The sequence below is a fragment of the Neovison vison genome, chromosome 4, assembly GCF_020171115.1.
Source record: "Neovison vison isolate M4711 chromosome 4, ASM_NN_V1, whole genome shotgun sequence".
NCBI classification, from domain to species: Eukaryota; Metazoa; Chordata; class Mammalia; order Carnivora; family Mustelidae; genus Neogale; species Neogale vison.
Window position 1 is genome coordinate 416,149 of NC_058094.1, and position 18,933 is coordinate 435,081.

The 18,933-nt window shown below is 51.9% G+C and overlaps 1 protein-coding gene across 5 annotated transcripts in view; it reads right to left on the bottom strand.

The window, feature by feature from the left end:
- PPP1R16A (protein phosphatase 1 regulatory subunit 16A) overlaps positions 1-17,943 on the bottom strand; it is a 37,032-nt gene extending 19,089 nt beyond the window's left edge. For 2 of the 5 annotated variants that reach the window (XM_044244724.1, XM_044244728.1), the window contains exon 1: positions 17,867-17,943. The gene's annotated coding sequence lies outside the window, so the exon portion shown is untranslated. Of the gene's footprint in view, positions 1-11,814; positions 11,855-15,538; positions 16,230-16,442; positions 17,508-17,866 lie in introns of those variants that run through there. The other 3 variants (XM_044244725.1, XM_044244727.1, XM_044244726.1) reach the window with 3 other exon arrangements.
- Positions 17,944-18,933: the final 990 nt, after the last annotated feature.

Genomic DNA, 18,933 nt, shown 5'->3' on the forward strand with positions numbered 1-18,933 from the left:
ATATTAATTCTTCTTTAAATTTTTGGTGGAGGGGCGCCTGGGTGGCTCAGTGGGTTAAGCCTCTGCCTTCAGCTCAGGTCATAATCTCGGGGTCCTGGGATCGAGCCCCTCATCGGGATCGCTCCTCGGCGGGGAGCCTGCTTCCCCCTCTCTCTCTGCCTGCCTCTCTGCCTACTTGTGATCCCACTCTCTCTGTCAAATAAATATTTAAAAAAAAAAAAATCTTAAATGTTTGGTGGAATTCCCCTGAGAAGCTGCCTCCTGACCCCGGGCTCTTGTTTGTTGGGAGATTTTTTTTTTTTTTTTGACAGACAGAGATCACAGAGGTTTTAACCCACTGAGCCACCCAGGAGCCCTGTTGGGAGATTTTTTTCAAGATTTTATTTATTCATTTGACAGAGAGAGAGAGAGAGATCACAAGTAGGCAGGGAGGTAGGCAGAGAGAGAGGAGGAAGCAGGCCCTCTGCGGAGCAGAGAGCCCGATGCGGGGCTCAATCCCAGGCCCCTGGGACCATGACCCGAGCAGAAGGCAGAGGCTTTAACCCACTGAGCCACCCAGGCGCCCCTGTTGGGAGATTTCTGATGACTGCTTCAATCTCCTCGCTGGTTATGGGTTTTCTATTTCTTCCTGGTTCAGTTTTGGCACTTTTTTTTTTTAAGATTTTTTTATTTATTCGACAGACAGAGATCACAAGTAGGCAGAGAGAGAAATCCTAAAGATCTGAGAAGAAATCAATGAAACAGAAACCAAAAGAATAAGTAGAACAGATCAATGAAACTAGGAGTGGTTCTTTGAAAGAATTAATAAGATTGATAAACCCCTGGCCAGACTTATCAAAAAGAAAAGAGAAAGGACCCAAATTAATAAAATCATGAATAAAAGAGAAACCTGCTGGGTTCAGGCTTTATTTGCTGTTCTTTTTCCAACTCCTTTAGATGATAGTTTAGGTTGTGTATTTGGGAGCTATCTTGTTTCTTGATAAAGACTTGTAGCGCTGCATACCTTCCTCTCAGGACCGCCACTGCTGCATTCCAAAGATTCTGAAAGGTTGTGTTTTCATTTTCATTTGTTTCCATGAATTTTTAAAATTCTTCTTTAATTTCCTGGTTGACCCATTCAGTCTTCAGTAGGATACTCTTCAGCCTCCATGTATTTGAGTTCCTTCCAACTTTCCTCTTGTGATTGAGTTCAAGTTTCAAAGCACTGTGATCCACAAATATGCAGGGAATGATCCCAGTCTCTTGGTACCGGTTGAGACCTGATTTATGACCCAGGATGTGATCTATTCTGGAGAAGGTTCCATGTCCACTAGAGAAGAATGTGTATTCTAACTGGCAAAGAAGTCAAACTCTCACTCTTTGCAGGTGATATGATACTTTATGTGGAAAACCCAAAAGACTCCATCCCAAAACTGCTTAAGGAAATTCATACAGGAATTCAGCAAAGTGACAGGATATAAAAGTCGATGCACAGAAATCAGTTGCATTTCTATACACCAACAACAAGACAGAAGAAAGAGTCGATTAAGGATTACATTAAGGAGTCAATCCCATTTACTACTGCACCCAAAACCATAAGCTACCTAGGAATAAATGTAACCAATGAGACAAAGAATCTGTGCTCACAAAACTGTAGAGTACTCACGGAAGAAATTGAGGAAAACACAAAGAAATGGGAAAATGTTCCATTCTCATGGATTGGAAGAACAAATATTGTAAAATGTCTATGCTCCCTAAAGAGATCTACACATTTAATGCAATTCCTATCAAAATACCATCAACTTTTTTCAAAGAAATGGAAAAAATAATCCTAAAATTTGTATGGAACCAGAAAAGACCCCAAAAAGCCAGAGGAATGTTGAGAAAGGAAACCAAAGCTGGTGGCATCACAATTCCGGACATCAAGCTCTATTACAAAGCTGTAACCATCAAGACGGTATGGTGCTGGCACAAAAACAGACACATCGATCAATGGAACAGAGTAGAGAGCCCAGAAATGGACCCTCAACTCAATGGTCAACTAATCTTTGACAAAGCAGGAAAGAACATGCAACGGAAGGAAGACAGTCCCTTCAACAAATGGCGTTGGGAAAACTGGACAGCCACATGCAGAAGAATGAAACTGGACCATTTCCTTACACCACACACAAAAAAAGACTCAAAAATGGATGAAAAACCTAAGTGTGAAATAGGAATCCACCCAAATCCTTGAGGAGAACACAGGCAGCAACCTCTTCAACCTCAGTGGCAGCAACTTCTTCTAGAAACACCGCCAGAGGTAACGGAAACAAGGGTAAAAATGAACTATTGGGACTTTTTCAAGATAAAAAGCTTTTGCACAGCAAAGGAAGCAGTCAACAAAACCAAAAGACAACCCACAGAATGCGAGAAGATATTTGCAAATGACATATCAGAAAAAGGGCTAGTATTCAAAATCAATAACTTATCAGATTTTTAAACAATTTTTTAAAAAGAACTTATCAGACTCAACACCCAAAGAACAAATAATCCAATCAAGAAATGGGCAGAAGACATGAACAGACATTTCTGCAAAGAAGACATCAAAATGGCCAACAGACACATGACAAAGTGCTCCACATCACTTGGTATCAGGGAAATACAAATCTAAACCACAGTGAGATGTCACCTCACACCAGTCAGAATGGCTTAAATTAACAAGTCAGGAAACGACAGATGCTGGCGAGGATGCGGAGAAAGGGGAACCCTCCTGCACTGTTGGTGGGAATGCGAGCTGGTGCGGCCGCTCTGGAAAACAATATGGAAGTTCCTCGAAAAGCTGAAAATAGAGCTACCCTATGACCCAACAATTTCACTAGTGGGTATTTATCCCAAAGATACAAACATAGTGATCCGAAGGGGTACATGCACCCGAATGTTTATAGAAGCAACGTCCACAATAGCAGAACTATGGAAAGAGCTCAGATGTCCATCAACAGATGAATGGATAAAGAAGATGTGGTATTCAAAGAGGCACCTGAGTGGCTCAGTGGGTTAAAGCCTCTGCCTTCGGCTCAGGTCATGATCTCAGGGTCCTGGGATCGAGCCCCACTCTGGGCTCTCTGCTCGGTGGGGAGCCTGCATCCCCCCCCACCTCTGCCTGCATCTCTGCCTACTTGTGAAGTCTGTCAAATAGATAAATGAAATCTTTAAACAACAACAAAAAGATGAAGTATACATATACAATGGAATATTACAGTCATAAAAAAAAACCTAAATCTTGCCATTTGCAATGACACGGATGGAACTGAGGGCATTATGCTAAGCAAAATAAGTCAATCAGAGAGGGACAATTATCATTTGATCTCACTGATTTGAGGAATCTGAGAAACAAGACGGAGGATCACAGGGGAAAACGGAACAAGACGAAACCAGAGAGGGGGACAAACCATAACAGACTCTTGGTCTCAGGAAACAAACTGAGGGCTGTTGGAGTGGAGGGGGTGGGAGGGATGGGGCGGCTGGGTGATGGACACTGGGGAGGGCGTGTGCTACGCTGAGCGCTGCGAACTGTGTAAGACCGATGAATCACAGACTGTGCCCCTGAAACCAGTAATACATTACGTGTTAATCAATCAATCAATAAAACTAACATTGTCATAAATAAATAAATAAAAATTAAAAAATTAAGGGGACAGAGTTTCTATTTCAGGAGATTAGAAGGTTGGAAGGTTCTAACCTTCTAGAAGGTTAGAGGTTAGAAGGTTCTGGTAACAGATACAGACGATGACTACACAAGCCAGAGGATGTACTCAGTGCCATTGAATCGTACCTTAAAATGGTTACAATAGTAGATATTGTGTCATGCACCTTTTATCACAATTACGGGGAAAAAAAAGCAAAGGCGGGGTGAGTAGAGGAAGCGGAGGTCCAGGCTGCCAGCTCCAGTTCCGCCTTGGCACGAGGCTGCAGGAGCAGGGACAGAGGTTCGCCCAGGCTTTGGGGAATTGCCAAAATGGCCTGTTCGCAATAATCATGTGATCAGCTGTGAAGTTTGTATTTTTGCTCTAAGACTGTTCCAGGCTTCCTGTGGGATGCAGCAGGTAAGTAGTTCATACTTAACACTGGTCATGTCACAATTCCATCACCCGGAGTCACTGAGAACCAAGATCCTGGCGTGGGAGGAAGAAGATACAAATACAAGAGCAAAAGCAAGCAGGAAAAATAAAATTCCTGTAGTCTTAAATCTGACCTGGAACTACCAACAGAGTCTTGTACCGCTACTCCATTTATTTTAGTATATGTGCTGCCGAAGCGAGCACCCGCTACTCCATTTAAAACAAACTTCCTACTTCTGCCCACGGGAAAGACTCAGAAACAGTGAGCAGCCCAGCAGCGAGGGTCCAAGAAACCATTTTCCTGGGACGCCTGGTGGCTCAGTAGGTTGCGCGACGGCCTTCGGCTCGGGTCATGGTCCCGGAGTCCCGGGATCGAGTCCCGCATCGGGCTCCCAGCTCCACGGGGAGTCTGCTTCTCCGTCTGTCCTTCTCCTCGCTCCTGCTCTCTCTCCCTGTCTCTCTCAAATAAATAAACAAAATCTTTAAAAAAATAATAATAATAAAAACATTTTCCTTACAAACGTCTTTGTAGAAAAGGCTGATTCCAGGCCTGGGCTTGGAGATGCCGGACCTCAACTTGGCGCAGCATCTCGTCACAGCACAAGCAGGACGGGGCAGAGCCCGCGGCCGCGACCGACGCCCCCACCGCCGGCCACCGGGCCACCTCGGGACTGAGGCGGTCCAAAGAGCAAGCGGGACGGACTGAAACCCATCAAACCCAGACGCCGGCATCCACACCGAAAACCAAACAGGCTCACTGTCAGAGAACTCTGGCGTTCTCCTGTTTTGTTTTCCCATCGCTGCCGGGGCGCTCCTCGCTCCCCCCACCTCGTCCACCCATCCTCCCCCCAGCTCCTCCCCGGCCGCCTCTGTCTGCTCGCGTCTCCTGCACGAACCCTCCCAGAAACTTTTATCAGCCACAAAAAAGACACCTGGACACTGTGCCACACAGTGGAGGGACAGCCACCTTCTACTGAGCAGTGTCCGTAAACAATGGAACACTAGAGAGAATCCGATGGAGGCTTGCCGGGACACCGGTTCCCAGGAAATGCGGGAGACAGAGCCAGAGCCGGTCAAAGGGCACCAAAGAGGCACAATAGAAGGATCTCGAGGTGGGAAACTATAAACAAGTGACAGAGTTTCTTCAACAAATAAACTGAGCATCCGGGGAAACTGATGGTCGGGGAACCTACATATTTCAAGAAGCTTCAGAACTGTATGCAACATTTGCATCTTGTTTGGATCCAAATTCAAGCAAATCATAAAATGTGTAACAGTGACATTTATGAGACTGGAGATTTGTCTAGTTGTCTCCCTCTGTGCGCGCTCTCTACCTCTCACCCCTTCTCAAATAAGTAAACAAAATCTTTAAAAAAATAAAAAACAGGGGCGCCTGGGTGGCTCAGTGGGTTAAGCCGCTGCCTTCGGCTCAGGTCATGATCTCAGGGTCCTGGGATCGAGTCCCGCATCGGGCTCTCTGCTCAGCGGGGAACCTGCTTCCTCCTCGCTCTCTCTCTGCCTGCCTCTCTGCCTACTTGTGATCTTTCTCTGTCAAATAAATAAATAAAATCTTTTTTTAAAAAAATAAATAAAAAATAAAAAACAAGGATTTTATTTATTTGTCAGAGAGAGAGAGAGAGCACAAGCAGGGGAAGCTGCAGAGGGAGAGGGAGAATGCAGGACTCAATCCCAGGACGCTGGGATCATGACCTGAGTTGAAGGCAGCTGCTTAACCAACTGAGCCAGCCAGGCGCCCCTAGGTATTGTGATGTATTTTTAAAGTACTCCTTCTAGGGGTGTCTGGCTGGCCTACTTGGCAGAACCTGTGACTCTTGATCTCAGGGGGCTCTTGATTTCAGGGTCATGAGTTCAAGCCCCATGCTAAGTGTAGAAATTACTTTTTTTTTTTTTTTTTTAAAGATTTTATTCATTTATTTGACAGAGAGAGAGAGGAGGAAGCAGGCTCCCTGCTGAGCAGAGAGCCCGATTCGGGGACTCGATCCCAGGACCCTGAGATCATGACCTGAGCCGAAGGCAGCGGCTTAACCCACTGAGCCACCCAGGCGCCCATGTGTAGAAATTACTTTTAAAAAAAGCATTACTTCCAGAAATAGATACAAAAATATGACAGAGTGAATAATATATTTGAGATTCACTTCAAAATAATATAAAAGATACAGGTACAACAAAATTGGCATGAGTTGGTAATTGTTGAAGTTGGATGATGAATATATGAGGACCATTGTATTCTACCTACTTGTAGAGATGTTTGAAATTTTCCATTAATAAAGCTAAAAAACAAAAAACAACCCAAAAAACCTGATTTCACTAGGGTAGACCATATGCTGAAACATAATCCAAGATTCAGCAACTTTATAAAGAATGAGAACAGAGTGTTCACCAACTACAATGGAATTCAATTAGAAACAGGTAAGAGGGGCGCCTGGGTGGCTCAGTTGGTCAGGCATTTGCCTTTGGCTCAGGTCCTGATCCGGGAGTCCTGGGATTGAGCCCCACACTCTGCTCAGTGGGGAGTATGCTTCTCCCTCTGACTCTTCTCCTGGCTTGAGCTCGCTCTCTCTCTCTCTCTCTCTCTCTCTCTCTCATAAATAAATAAATAAATAAATAAATAAAATTTTTGAGAAAGAAATCAATAACAAAAATATATCTGAGAAAATTCCCAAATATTTGGAATCTTAAAACCATACTTCTAAATAGCCTACAGGTTAAGACAGGAATCAAAATGGAAATTAGAACATATTTTGAGGTGAATAAAAATGAAAACATACAGATTAAAATATGTGAGATAAAGTTAAAACAGTGCTTAGAAGGAAATGTTTACCTTTGATTGCTGAAGTAAGGTCAAATTAATGAACTAAGCCTCCACCGAAAAAGCTAGAAAAAGAGGGGAAAATTAAACCCAAAGTACGTAAAAGAGAATACTAATAAAGACAAAAAATACTGAAATACAAAATAGACAAACAGAGGAAAATATTGAAACTAAAACCTGTTTCTTCTAGGGGCGCCTGGGTGGCTCAGTCAGTTAAGCACCTTACTTCGGCGCAGGTCATGGTCCCCGGGTCGGGGGATCAAGCCCCACCGGGCTCTCTGCTCCGCGGGGAGCCTGCTTCCTCCCCTCTCCCTCTGCCTGCCTCTCTGCCTGCTGTGATCTCTGTCAAATAAATAAATAAAATCTTAAAAAAAACTAATAAAAAAGATTTTATTTATTTTTTAAAAGATTTTATTATTCATCTGATGACAGGAGAGGGAGTACAAACGGGGAGTGGGAGAGGGAGAAGCAGGCTCCCCACTGAGCAGGGAGCCTGACGCAGCGGTGGACCCCAGGACCCTGGGACCATGACCTGAGCCGAAGGCAGAGGCTACCCCACTGAGCCCCCCAGGCACCCCAAGTCACTATATTTTGGAGTAAGGTGACACACAGCAATAGACAAGAGCACATGAAAATCAGTGAAGGAAACCTCAGTCGGGCGGAGTCGGCGGCCAGCAGGAGGAGCTCTGCCCTCAAGCTTAGCCTGGCGGGGACCTTCCAAGCGGCTACTGCTTTGGGGGCCACTTTCCTGCTCCTGCGCCTCCACCCCCACCGCAGGAGGAAGGCTTCCTGCTCCCCGCAGCCTGGGAGCCCAGGAGGAGAAGCCACCCCGCCCCCGCGCTTCCTCCCGGACACCAAGGTCCCTGACAGCAGCCCCTGCCAGCTCCCCCTTGCCGCCCGTGAAAGACTTTGCTCTCCTTCGCCCAGCAGACGGCTTGCTGGCTCCAGGCTGCGAGTCCCTGCTGTGCCCAAAAGACCCACCTCTGCTGCCAAGTAACCGGCAGTTTTATTTGCAAGGTTAGCATCACTTGGTGGTCAGAAGTGAGATCCAGAAGATTCCCAGCAGCCCCGAGGTGCCTGCACCCGCAGAGCTAACCGAGCTAACCGAGCTCACTGCTTTCTTACCGCCCTGGAGTCGGAGACTAAGTTTTCTCCTAGATTTCAAGCTCTGCTCTCCATGCTTTGTGCAAGATCCGTCTGAAGGCCTTGTTTTTTTCTGGGAATGCCCATTTGGTCTTCAGTCCAACTCCTGCTTGGAACTGGACTGTTCCTATGGGGACCATGCTGACTCCTCCTGGAGCCGGGCTGTTCCTGCTGAAACTGTGCCTCTGGAACTGACCTCTTGGCTCTATACAATAGCCACTAAGAAACTGGATCCCAGAGATCAAAATGCTGTGGGGGAGTCCTTCCTACTGGGACTCTGGCCGCTTTACATTTTAATAACTGTGGTCTCTCCCCATGCTCATTTGTAAGCAAAGGGATGACCTACCCAAAAGTAATTTAGAACATTAATGGAGGGAGGGAGGGAGGGAGGGAGGAAGAGAAAGGGGAAACCGGAACTGGACAGGTATTGTAAATGGTTTCCTGAGGCTTCTGAATGTCTTTAGGGTTCTAACTATGTCTCCTTGGAAAAAAAAACAAATAAACTATTTCTGAATTAACTGAAGCAAACAACCAAGTGAAGGGCGTCAACATGGTTTCTGAGGCCTCTTTCCCCGCAGCGACTACTTGTGCTCAGGCCCTACTTCTGGTGCTGTCTTCCTCCTTCTCTGCCAAACTTCCTTTTCCTCTGAACCACTCCCAACCGGCTGCTCTCCTGAACCCACTAAAACCTGCCCCTTTGGGCGCCTGGGTGGCTCAGTGGGTTAAAGCCGCTGCCTTCGGCTCAGGTCATGATCTCAGGGTCCTGGGATCGAGCCCCACATCGGGCTCTCTGCTCAGCAGGGAGCCTGCTTCCTCCTCTCTCTCTCTGCCTGCCTCTCTGTCTACTTGTGATCTCTCTGTCAAATAAATACATAAAATCTTTAAAAAAAAAAAAAAATCTTTAAAAAAAAAAAAACCTGCCCCTTTACAGTGAAGTCTTCTGGGGCACCCGGGGGCTCAGGCAGTTGAGTGTCACTCTTGATTTTGGTTCAGGTGGTAATTTCAGGGTCAGGAGATGGAGAAAACCTGCTTAGGGTTCTCTCTCCCTCTACCCCTACTCCTCCCCACCCCAAAGTACACTCTATAAAAGATTAATAAATATATTGGGCGCCTGGGTGGCTCAGTGGGTTAAGCCTCTGCCTTCGGCTCAGGTCATGATCTCAGGGTCCTGGGATCAAGCCCCGAATGGGGCTCTCTGCTCCTGGGGGAGCCTGCTTCCTCCTCTCTCTCTGCCTGCCTCTCTGCCTACTTGTGATCTCTGTCTGCCAAATAAATAAATAAAATCTTTATAACAAATAAATAACTAAATAAACAAAGTTAAGTCTTCTGAGACTGTGGATAAACCCCCAGGGCGCCCGGGGGCTCAGGCAGTTGAGTGTGTCCCTTCCACTCGGGTCCTGATCAGCTCCCGGCCCTGCAGAGTGTCTGCTTCTCCTTCTCCCTCCGCCCCTCCCCACCTCTCATGCTCTCTCTGGCCCCCCCGTTTCTCAAATAAACAAATAAAATCTTTATAAACAAACACATAAATAAGCCCCAAGTCTCTTATGTCCCCTAGACAAGGCCGAACAGAACCACGGCTGGAGGGCGCTCAACGCCCACAGCCCTCGCGCGGCCGCGGAGTTCAGCGCACTGACCCAAACTCCCTGCCTGGTCTCTCGGACCTTTACGCACCGGGCCACAGGGAACCTGTGAGAGCCAGGCGCAACACTGGGCGCAGCTAGCCAGACGGGACACCCGCCAAGAATGTTACGGAAACAAAACACTAGCTTTGGCCAAGATACCAGAAGGCTGGCCAGGCATCACAGACCAGCGACAGGGGCTTCTCCAAGCTGCCGGATGGAACAAAATCCAGGCTTGGACACAGAAGCCCGATGGACCTGTTCATGATTACGACCCACTCCAAGCTGTCTTCAAAGAATATTCGGGCCTTCCTTTCGATGCTAGATCCACCCAGGGAGCAGTAACTCTGTTTACGAACAGGCCAAACCGGGTCCTTCTGCTTTAGTTAGAAGGACGGGGATGGAGCTACGTCCGCTCAGATTTCATCTGACAAGCCGTATCATTCACATGCTGGGTGAGCCAACATAAAAGATCAATAAAATTTTTTAAGAGTTTTAAAAATGTATACATTTGAGAGCCAGAGTGAGTACAAGCAGGTGGAGAGGCAGAGCAGAGGCCCCACGTGGGACTCGATCCCAGGACCCCGGGATCATCATCTGAGCCACCCAGGCGTTCCGAGCAATAATATTCCTAATTCTCAACTCCAGGACATGCAGGCCCCTACGCAAACCAAACCGTCTGGTTTCTGCTGTTATTACAAAAGATCCAGGCGCTGGTGAAAGGACCGTGGCCCCCGGAAGTACTCCAGCCGCCGCTCGAGTGTCCCGCGTCCCCGGGGTGAGACTCCGAGGAACTCGGCTCCAGCGTCCTCCCTCATCAGCTTGGAGAAACCGCTGCCCCGCCCAGAAACACGTCTCTGTGTCCTTACTGACAGCACAGCCACAGCCCGCGCTCAGCCCCGCGGCCGTAAAGCCACCCCGGCCTGGCCGTCCTGCAAGAGGTCACGCGGCGGGGCCTCCAACAGGCCTCCCCAGCTGCGCGTGTCCGAGCCTCTTGCCCTCGCCGGGCCCTTTGAGAGATGCGCACCCTTTCCTCCTCCGTTCCTCCACCCCTATTCCTTATTGGACTGAGGGCTCAGAAAAGTCTCATGCCAGAATTTCCTTCTCATAAAGGGGGGAAATGATTCTAGGATTTGACAACAGTCATCAAAATAGCCAACCAGGGGACCTAAGTGACCCTCTGCTATCTTTTATATGTGCTGTCTCTGACTACAGCTACCACCCTGTTTATGGGGAAAATCCTCAAATGTTCTGGGCAGAACGCACAATGCACGTGCCATCAGGACTCAGAGCCTCAAAACGTCTCCCCGGACTAATCAATACCTAGAAAGAAGCTCTTAAGGCATCAAACCTGTAATACACTCCAAGGCTCAGGGCCTCATTATCCACGGCACTGGTCCCGGTAACGTCCCCATTTTACCCCTGAGAAAACCTAAGCAGCACAGGGTAGAAGTCTGTCCAGAAGCCCCCAGCAGTAAGTGGCCCCAGCGCCTTCCTGTTCCTACCCCCAGCTGCTGACAGCCGCTCCCACGGAGAGCAGTGTTTCCTGGGACGGACCCCTGCGCAGGGCACCGGTCGTGTTCCAGGGCTTGGAACAGCCAGGATCGTTTTCTCTTCACTCGGGAAGAACATCAAGCCCCAGGGCCAGCAAGAGCCCTTACTTTTCACAAACCTTAAAAGCTAATTTGGATGACGGAGTTTTCCGCAAGGTCTACTTTATCACAATATGGAGAGGATTTGCTTCTCTGCTCCCCTCCTCAACCCCCTTCATAGGAGAAAGCACCCACAGGTTAAAACTTTGGGCCTTGGAGAGCCATGAAGTCTCCCCAGGCATGCAGAAACAGCAGCAGGTGCTCAGACTCAGGGCCAATCCTGGGGCATCTGATCTTGAAACAAAGACTACGTTCGCATCCAGACGCAACCCCCCCACCCCCCAGCTTACTGCTGAGCTCACCTTCCCACTCACCCCCGACCACGTGTCCCGCTTCGGCAATGGTTCTTACGGAAAGGATGAGCACGGGGCTTCGGGGCTTCTGGCAGGGCTCAGGGGGCGAAGCGCATGACTCGTGATCTTGGAGTCAGAGCTTTGGGATCACTACACATTGGGTGTAGTGATCACTTAAAAATAAAAAAAATGGGGGGGCACCTGGGTGGCTCAGTCGGTTAAGCAACTGTCTTCCACTTGGGTCTTGGGAATGAGCCCCACATCAGGCTCCCTGCTCAGTGGAGAGTCTGCTTCTCCCTCTGCCTGCTGTGCTCTCGCCATCTCTCTCTGTCAAACAAATAAATAAAATCTTTAAAGTTTTTAATTTAATGTGAAAATCTTTAAAAAAAAAATAACAAAGGGGGTGCCTGGGTGGCTCAGTGGGTTAAAGCCTCTGCCTTCAGCTCAGGCCCTGATCCCAGGGTCCTGGGATCGAGCCCCACATCGGGCTCTCTGCTCAGCGGGGAGCCTGCTTCCTCCTCTCTCTCTGCCTACTTGTGATCTCTGTTAAATAAATAAATAAAATCTTTAAAAAAAAAAAAATTAAATTAAAATAACAAAATAACAAAAGGATGAAAATGGTTAAGTATGGTGCTGGGCATGCTATGGCCAGCCCTTCAGCAGTCACCGAGCGGGCACTCTGACCTCTGGCTACTCCACCACACAAGCTGCTCGGTGCCCTTGCTCTAACCTGCACCTCACTCAGCGGTAAAACCATAAACATTTACACCAATGGCTGGTGTGCCTTCGTGGTATTCATGACTTTGGAATGTTACGGAAACAGAGAGCGTTCCTCACCTACAATGGGGATAAAATTTACAATGGCTCCAATGTCCGAAATGTATTATTGCGGGCTATACTTTTGTTGGCTGCTCTGGCTACTACTGTTTCCTGGGCATTCCAGCCTTGACTCCCTAGAGGCCAGAAGGAAACCAGCTCGCTGGTTTTCTGTCAAAAAATGCTGCTTTCAGGGCTCCTGGGTGGCTCAGCAGGTTAAAGCCTCTGCCTTCGGCTCAGGTCATGATCTCAGGGTCCTGGGATGGAGCCCCACATTGGGCTCTCTGCTCAGCGGGGAGCCTGCTTCCCCACCCTCCCCCCTCTCCCCTAACCCCCCACCGCCTGCCTCTCTGCCTACTTGTGATCTGTCAAATAAATAAGTAAAATCTTTTAAATAAAAAAAAAGGGGGGGGTTTAGTTAGGGAAAAAAAAAAAAAATGAAGGAAGGAAGGCAAAGAGAATTATCTACTCATACCTGCACCAACCTGAATTCCTAAAACATCATGTCTGGTGAAAGAAGTCAGACACCAAGCGTTCATTCTGCAGGATTCCATTTATGTGAAATTCTAAGAAAGGAGAATCTACAGAAAAGCCGATCAGTAGTTGCCTGGGGCCAGGGGAGGGCGGACTGACCCCACAGGAGAACAAGGGAACTCTGGGAGGGGGTGGGGAGAAAAATGTGCGACATCTGGGTTACGGTGGTGTTTCCCGACGTACATCTACCAAAACCCACCACACACTTACAACAGGTACACGTTACTGTATGTAAATTACACCCCAATCAAGTTTGGTATTAAAAACAAGTACACGGTCCAGAAGTTTTATCCCGGCCTCTACAGCCTTCGTCGTCTGGCCCCTGCTCACCTCGCCATCTCCCTGCACGCTCAGCACCGGCCTGCTTCCTACTCCTACACCTCGGACATCTCCAGCTCCAGGTACCGCAGAGGCCGGGAGCTGGGTCTGAAATGGCAAGAAGCTGAGGAGACCGGTCAAGTCCCTGGACCTCTTTTACTCAGTTTCCTTATCTGCGAATGGAATGATAATGGTATTTTCTTTGTAAGTTTGTAATGAGGACTCAGTGAGTGGCCGTAACCGTGTTCTCGGCGTCTAGCACAGGGACTGGCCACCACGGCCCGCCCTCTGGTTTTGGATGACCCGTGAGCTAAGGATGGCTTGTACATTCTTTTTTTTTTTAGATTTTATTTACTTATGTGATAGTGAGAGAGAGCGCGCGCACATGAGGGTAGAAGGAGAGCAGAGAGGAAGGCTCCCTGATGCAGGACTCGATCCCAGGACCCCGGGATCATAACCTGAGCCAAAGGCAAACACTTAACCAACTGAGCCACCCGGAGGACCCACTATCCAGCTTTGCAGACCCCGTGTCTGTCCCGTGTTTACTTGATGCGGTCATCTCCATCAACACTCCCACTTTGCACTAACTGTTCCTCGTGTCTGGAAAGTTCCTCCACCAGATCGTAGCATAACTCACTCCTTTTGTGCAGCTCAGGTCACAATTGAAATACTGCCTCCTTAGAGGACTACTGTGGTCACCTTGTCACTCTCCTATCTTTTCACCCTGTTCTAACTGTTTTTTAAAGATTTTATTTATGTATCTATTTGACACAGAGAGTGAGCACGCACACACGGGCGTACGTGCGCAGAGGCAGGTCGGGGGGGGCAGAGGGAGAACCTCAAGCAGAACCCTGAGCAGGGAGGCCAATGCCGAGCTCAGTCTCACCACCCTGAGATCACTACCAGGCAGGCTGCTCGGGACGCCTGGGTGGCTCAGTCGTTGGGCATCTGCCTTTAGCTCGGGCCCTGGGTCCCGGGATCAAGCCCCACATCCGGCTCCCTGCTCAGCAAGGAGCTTGCTTCTCACTCTCCCTCTGCCTGCTGCTCCCCCTACTGCGCCCTCTGTCAAATAATAAAAACTTCAACTTAAAAAAAAAGTCACCTGCTTAACAGACTGAGCCAGCCAGCCTCCCCACCCCGTTCTAATCTTTGACAGGCCATTTACTGTGTCCTCTGCTGTGTCCTCAGAGCTGAGCCTGACTTGTAGGAAGTGCTCGGTAACCGCGGTCCCGGCGCTGGGAGGCTGGTACGGGCTGTGACTGTGACCGAGGGGCCTCCGCGCTTGCAGGTGAGCTGGTCTGAGGGAAAAGACCATCACTCAGCCGCGCCCGCAGGGACACCCGGCCTGCAAAAATGCGAGGTCCATCAGCAATGGCAAGGCTCTGCCCTGTGCCCGGTTGCACAAGGAGGGGCATTCAAACCTACTGGACGGCGGCAGGGCTCAGCAGAAAACTGACCCTTCATCTGAGGCCTGGAGACTCCCAAGGCGTCCCGGGCAACCACGCCCCCCTCCCTTCCTTCTAAAATAGGAAAAGGGAGGGGCACCTGCGTGGCTCAGTCATTAGGCGTCTGCCTTTGGCTCAGCTCGTGATCCTGGGGTCCTGGGATGGAGCTCCACATCAGGCTCCCTGCTCAGCAGGAAGCCTGCTTCTCTGTCTCCCATTGCCCCTGCTTGTGTTCCCTCTCTGGCTCTCCGAGTCAAATAAATAAAATCTTAAAAAACAAACAAACAAACAAACAGGAAAAGGCCGGGGGGGGGGGGGGGGGGGTATGAAGCTTATAGGACATTCCACACAAAGTCAACAAAACCACAACCTTCGCATCACAGAACAGCCCAGGCTACAGGGAATCCCGGTGCGGCAAGACAGGGCTGAGCACAGAGACTGGCCTCAGGCTCTGGGAGCCCCTCGGCAGGGCAACTACCCCACCCTCCACCTCCACCCTGCAGACCAGCCCCCTTCTATCTGCCTGGGACCTTGAAGATACAGTCACTCCTCTGCTCCAGCCCACAACCTCCCTAATCTTTCTGGATCTCCACAGACTTCCCCACTCGAACCAACTCCAACCCCCACCTCCCCCACACACTCAGCTCCTTCACACCGAAACTTCTTTGAAGACTTGTCTGCAGCCTCCATCCCCATGGCTTCACCTGGTCCCAGGCGCTCCTCTGCCGGTACCCATTGTTCAGTCTTTGGGTTTGTCATGGCCGCTAAGAAAGGACACAGCCCGGAATCCAACATCCACCAGCAGACCTTACCATAACTGCCCTCACAGGGCTCCTGGAGGTTGACCTCCTGCTCCTCCGTGGCACCCCCGCCCCCGCAGAGCTGAAGAGTCCCACATCTCTGTCCTCCCCGCTGGGGGGCGGAGGAGCCTTGCCCAAGGCCACAGAACCTGGAAGGGTGGGGAAGGCCTGCTCTGTCCCTTCCACCACCTCGTGGGTTCAGTACAGCAGCGGCAGAACGCACGCACGGAAAAGTGCTCCGAGGCCGGGGCAGGGGGCAGAGGGTGGGGACTGGTCGGCAGGGGCCGCTGAGTGTTATTCCAAGTCTGTGAGGAAGGGTTTCAAGAAGGAAAGTACAAGAATCCGAGCTGCATTTCAGATCAGTCACTCTTGAGGCAAGCAGCGAAGACAGAGCCAAGACCAGCCAGGGGAAAGTGCTGTGATCCCAGAGGCTAAGGAGGAGTCACGGAGGCCGGCTCTTTGGTGGAAGGGATGGACAGGAAGGGCCCGAATCAAAGACAGTGAGGAAGAGGTTCTCAGAGAGCCTGGAGGGGAGGGAAGAGCCTCCCACGTGTCCTGCTTTGGCGCCGCGGAGACCGTGGCAGAGGCACTGGGGTGGGATGTGTGGAGACTCACTCAAGCAGGAGCCTGTGTCCGGCAATGGCACAAGCCGTTAAAGATACTACGGCCACTTGGGGTGGCTCAGGGGGTTAAGCCTCTGCCTTCGGCTCAGGTCATGATCTCAGGGTCCTGGGATCGAGCCCCGCATCGGGCTCTCTGCTCAGCGGGGAGCCTGCTTCCCCCTCTCTCTCTGCCTGCCTCTCTGCCTACTTGTGATCTCTCTCTGTTAAATAAATAAATAAGTAAAATCTTTCTTTAAAACAGTGATTCAGTTGTGACATTTCCTCATAAGAAGCCAACAACATCGACTGCTAACCTTGAGTGTCACCTGGTGACCAGGAAGAGTGGGGACAGATCAACGGCTGCCAGGGCCATCCATGTCCACCCAGCCAAACACTTCACCGTATGTGGTGTGCTGGGTCACCGGACGTTAGCAGGTTCGCCTCACCCTGAAGTACCAAAAGCACACACGGTGGACACAGGCTTTTGAGAGAGACCAAAGACTCGGAAATCCCTAGAACACAGATCTCAGTGTTGAGTCCACAGAATCAGAAACCCTCTTCCCAGGTGCCTGCCAGCCCTTTGCTGCCAGGGGAGACCAAAGTCCAGGCACACCCCAGGCAGCTGAGAGATGAGGCCAGGACACACAGCAGAGCAGGGCGGGGGAGTGGGGGGTGGTTCAGCCAACTGGGAGGAAATCCAGCCCATGCATAGGGAGGGAAGGAGGGAAGGACCTTCTGGAGCTTCCTCACCCCAGCTTGGAACAAGAGCTTGGGGAGCTGGGAAAGGGGAAAACCACCATCACAATGAGGAGCCCAGTGCTAGCCTTTGTGCAGGCTCCTTCCCGCAGTCACCAGCCACTTAGAGAACCTGGCCTCAGGGCCCCACGATGGGGCTCCCCTCACCGCCCCGGAAGTGCATTAGGCAGCACAGCCAGGAGCAGAGGCCTCTTCTGGGATTCAGGACAACCCCAGTCCCGTCCAGAGAGAACATGAGGGCTCCCTGCTGAGCCAAGACAGGGACTGAGAAGAGCAAAGTGGTGCCCCCACAGCCCGCTCCACTCCCAACTTCAAGATCCAGGAAGGAAAGCACGGCCAGAGCTCCGAGGAGGGACAGCCCTTCTCCGGCGTCCCTAAACCTGGAATGACTCCATGCATGCCTCGGCTCTCTGCACCCATGGAGATTAATCCCCCGGCTGCCTCAGCCCTGCTGCAGGGCCTTGAAGGGCCCCAACCAGTCCTGGACACTCCCCCACAGGCCTGGAGCGCGGGGCCGGGCCCTGGGGCGCGCTAGTGCTTCTCAGCCTGACCCTGGTCTGCGAGGTGGCGCCCAGGATCCCCACCGGAGGCCACCGGAACCCCGGAGAAGCTCCAGTTTCTGGTCTGGCCTCGCTCCAAAGACCTCACAAAGCCTGGGCTCGTCCCTTTCCCGCCGGCCCGAATTCCCGGCGCGACCCGACCAACAGGTTGCAAAAACGAAGACGAGTTCGCACACAGATCGCGGCGAAAAGCCCTCCGGGCGGCCTTCCCCGCACAGGCTGCCACCCGAGAAGCCGCTCCCGACCCGCGGCACCGGGCGCCCAGGTGGGGCCTGCAGGGACTCGCGCGCCGGCGCCCGCCTCCCCGAGGGCCGGCCGGCCAGGGCTCCCGAGGACGCCGCGCTCGGCCCTGCGCCCCCGCCGCCTCTCCCTCCCCGGCCGGCGTCCTCTCCCGCCGCGGGCCCCGGAAGTCCGCGCCTCACCTTCCGCCGCGCGCACCGCGCCGCAGCGCCGGGAACCCGTGCTGCTCCACCGCTCCCGCGGCCCCGCGCTCCTCTGGGCGCCGCGGGGGCGGGCCCCGCGCCCGGCTCTCGCCATGGCAACGCTACACTTCCGGTCCGCGGGGCCCAGAGCCGGAAGCCGCGGCGCCCCATGGGAGCCCGGGGGCGGGCCCGACCTGCCAGGGGTCGGGCCCGACCTGCCAGGGGGCGGGCCCGACCTGCCAGGGGGCGGGCCCGATCTGCCAGGGGGCGGGGCCTGCCCCGAGAGGAGGGCTGCCGGCCGTGCGGCGCGAGCCTCTCGGTGGCGGGGGCGTCCTCGGCGCGGATGGGTCGGGAGGCGCGAGCAGTCAGAGGGGCCCCGCTGGGGAGGGCGGCCGTCTGGGATGGGCTTCCAAGGCATGGCCGGGGTCCACCCGACAAAGCAGAGTCCTCCCGGACGGAGGGAAAAGCATACCTGAACGGGGAAGGACCGGGTACCCCGGGACCAGGGGAAGTCACGGAGGCGGTGGTTGAGGGGGCGGGGGAGAGCGGCCACTTAGGAGTAGCGGGGCTCGGGGAGCCCTGAACGTCAGGCCAAGCAAGGGAGGACCTGTGGAGGGGGACGTGATGCCTTAAGACTCGAAGGGGAAGACCTCTCCGCTGGTGGAGCGGGGCTGGGAGCCCGTCCGTAGTGGCCGCGCCGTGAGACGCGAGCTCAGCTAGAGCTCCGGGGACGGAGCAAAGGGACACAGTGTCGGAGGAATCCCCAGGACGTCTGAGAGGAGTGTGAGAGTGAAGGGGGCGGTGTGGTGCCCCGCATTACATCATCCACTTCGCCCCGCACTCCCCAGCGCGCCTTCCCTCACCACCGGCTGGCTGTGCGCTGCGGACTCCCAACCACTTAAGAGTGTAATGTTGGGCGCCTGGGTGGCTCAGTGGGTTAAGCCGCTGCCTTCCGCTCGGGTCATGATCTCAGGGCCCTGGGATCGAGCCCCGCATCGGGCTCTCTGTTCAGCAGGGAGCCTGCTTCCTCCTCTCCCTCTGCCTACCTGCCTCTCTGCCTACTTGTG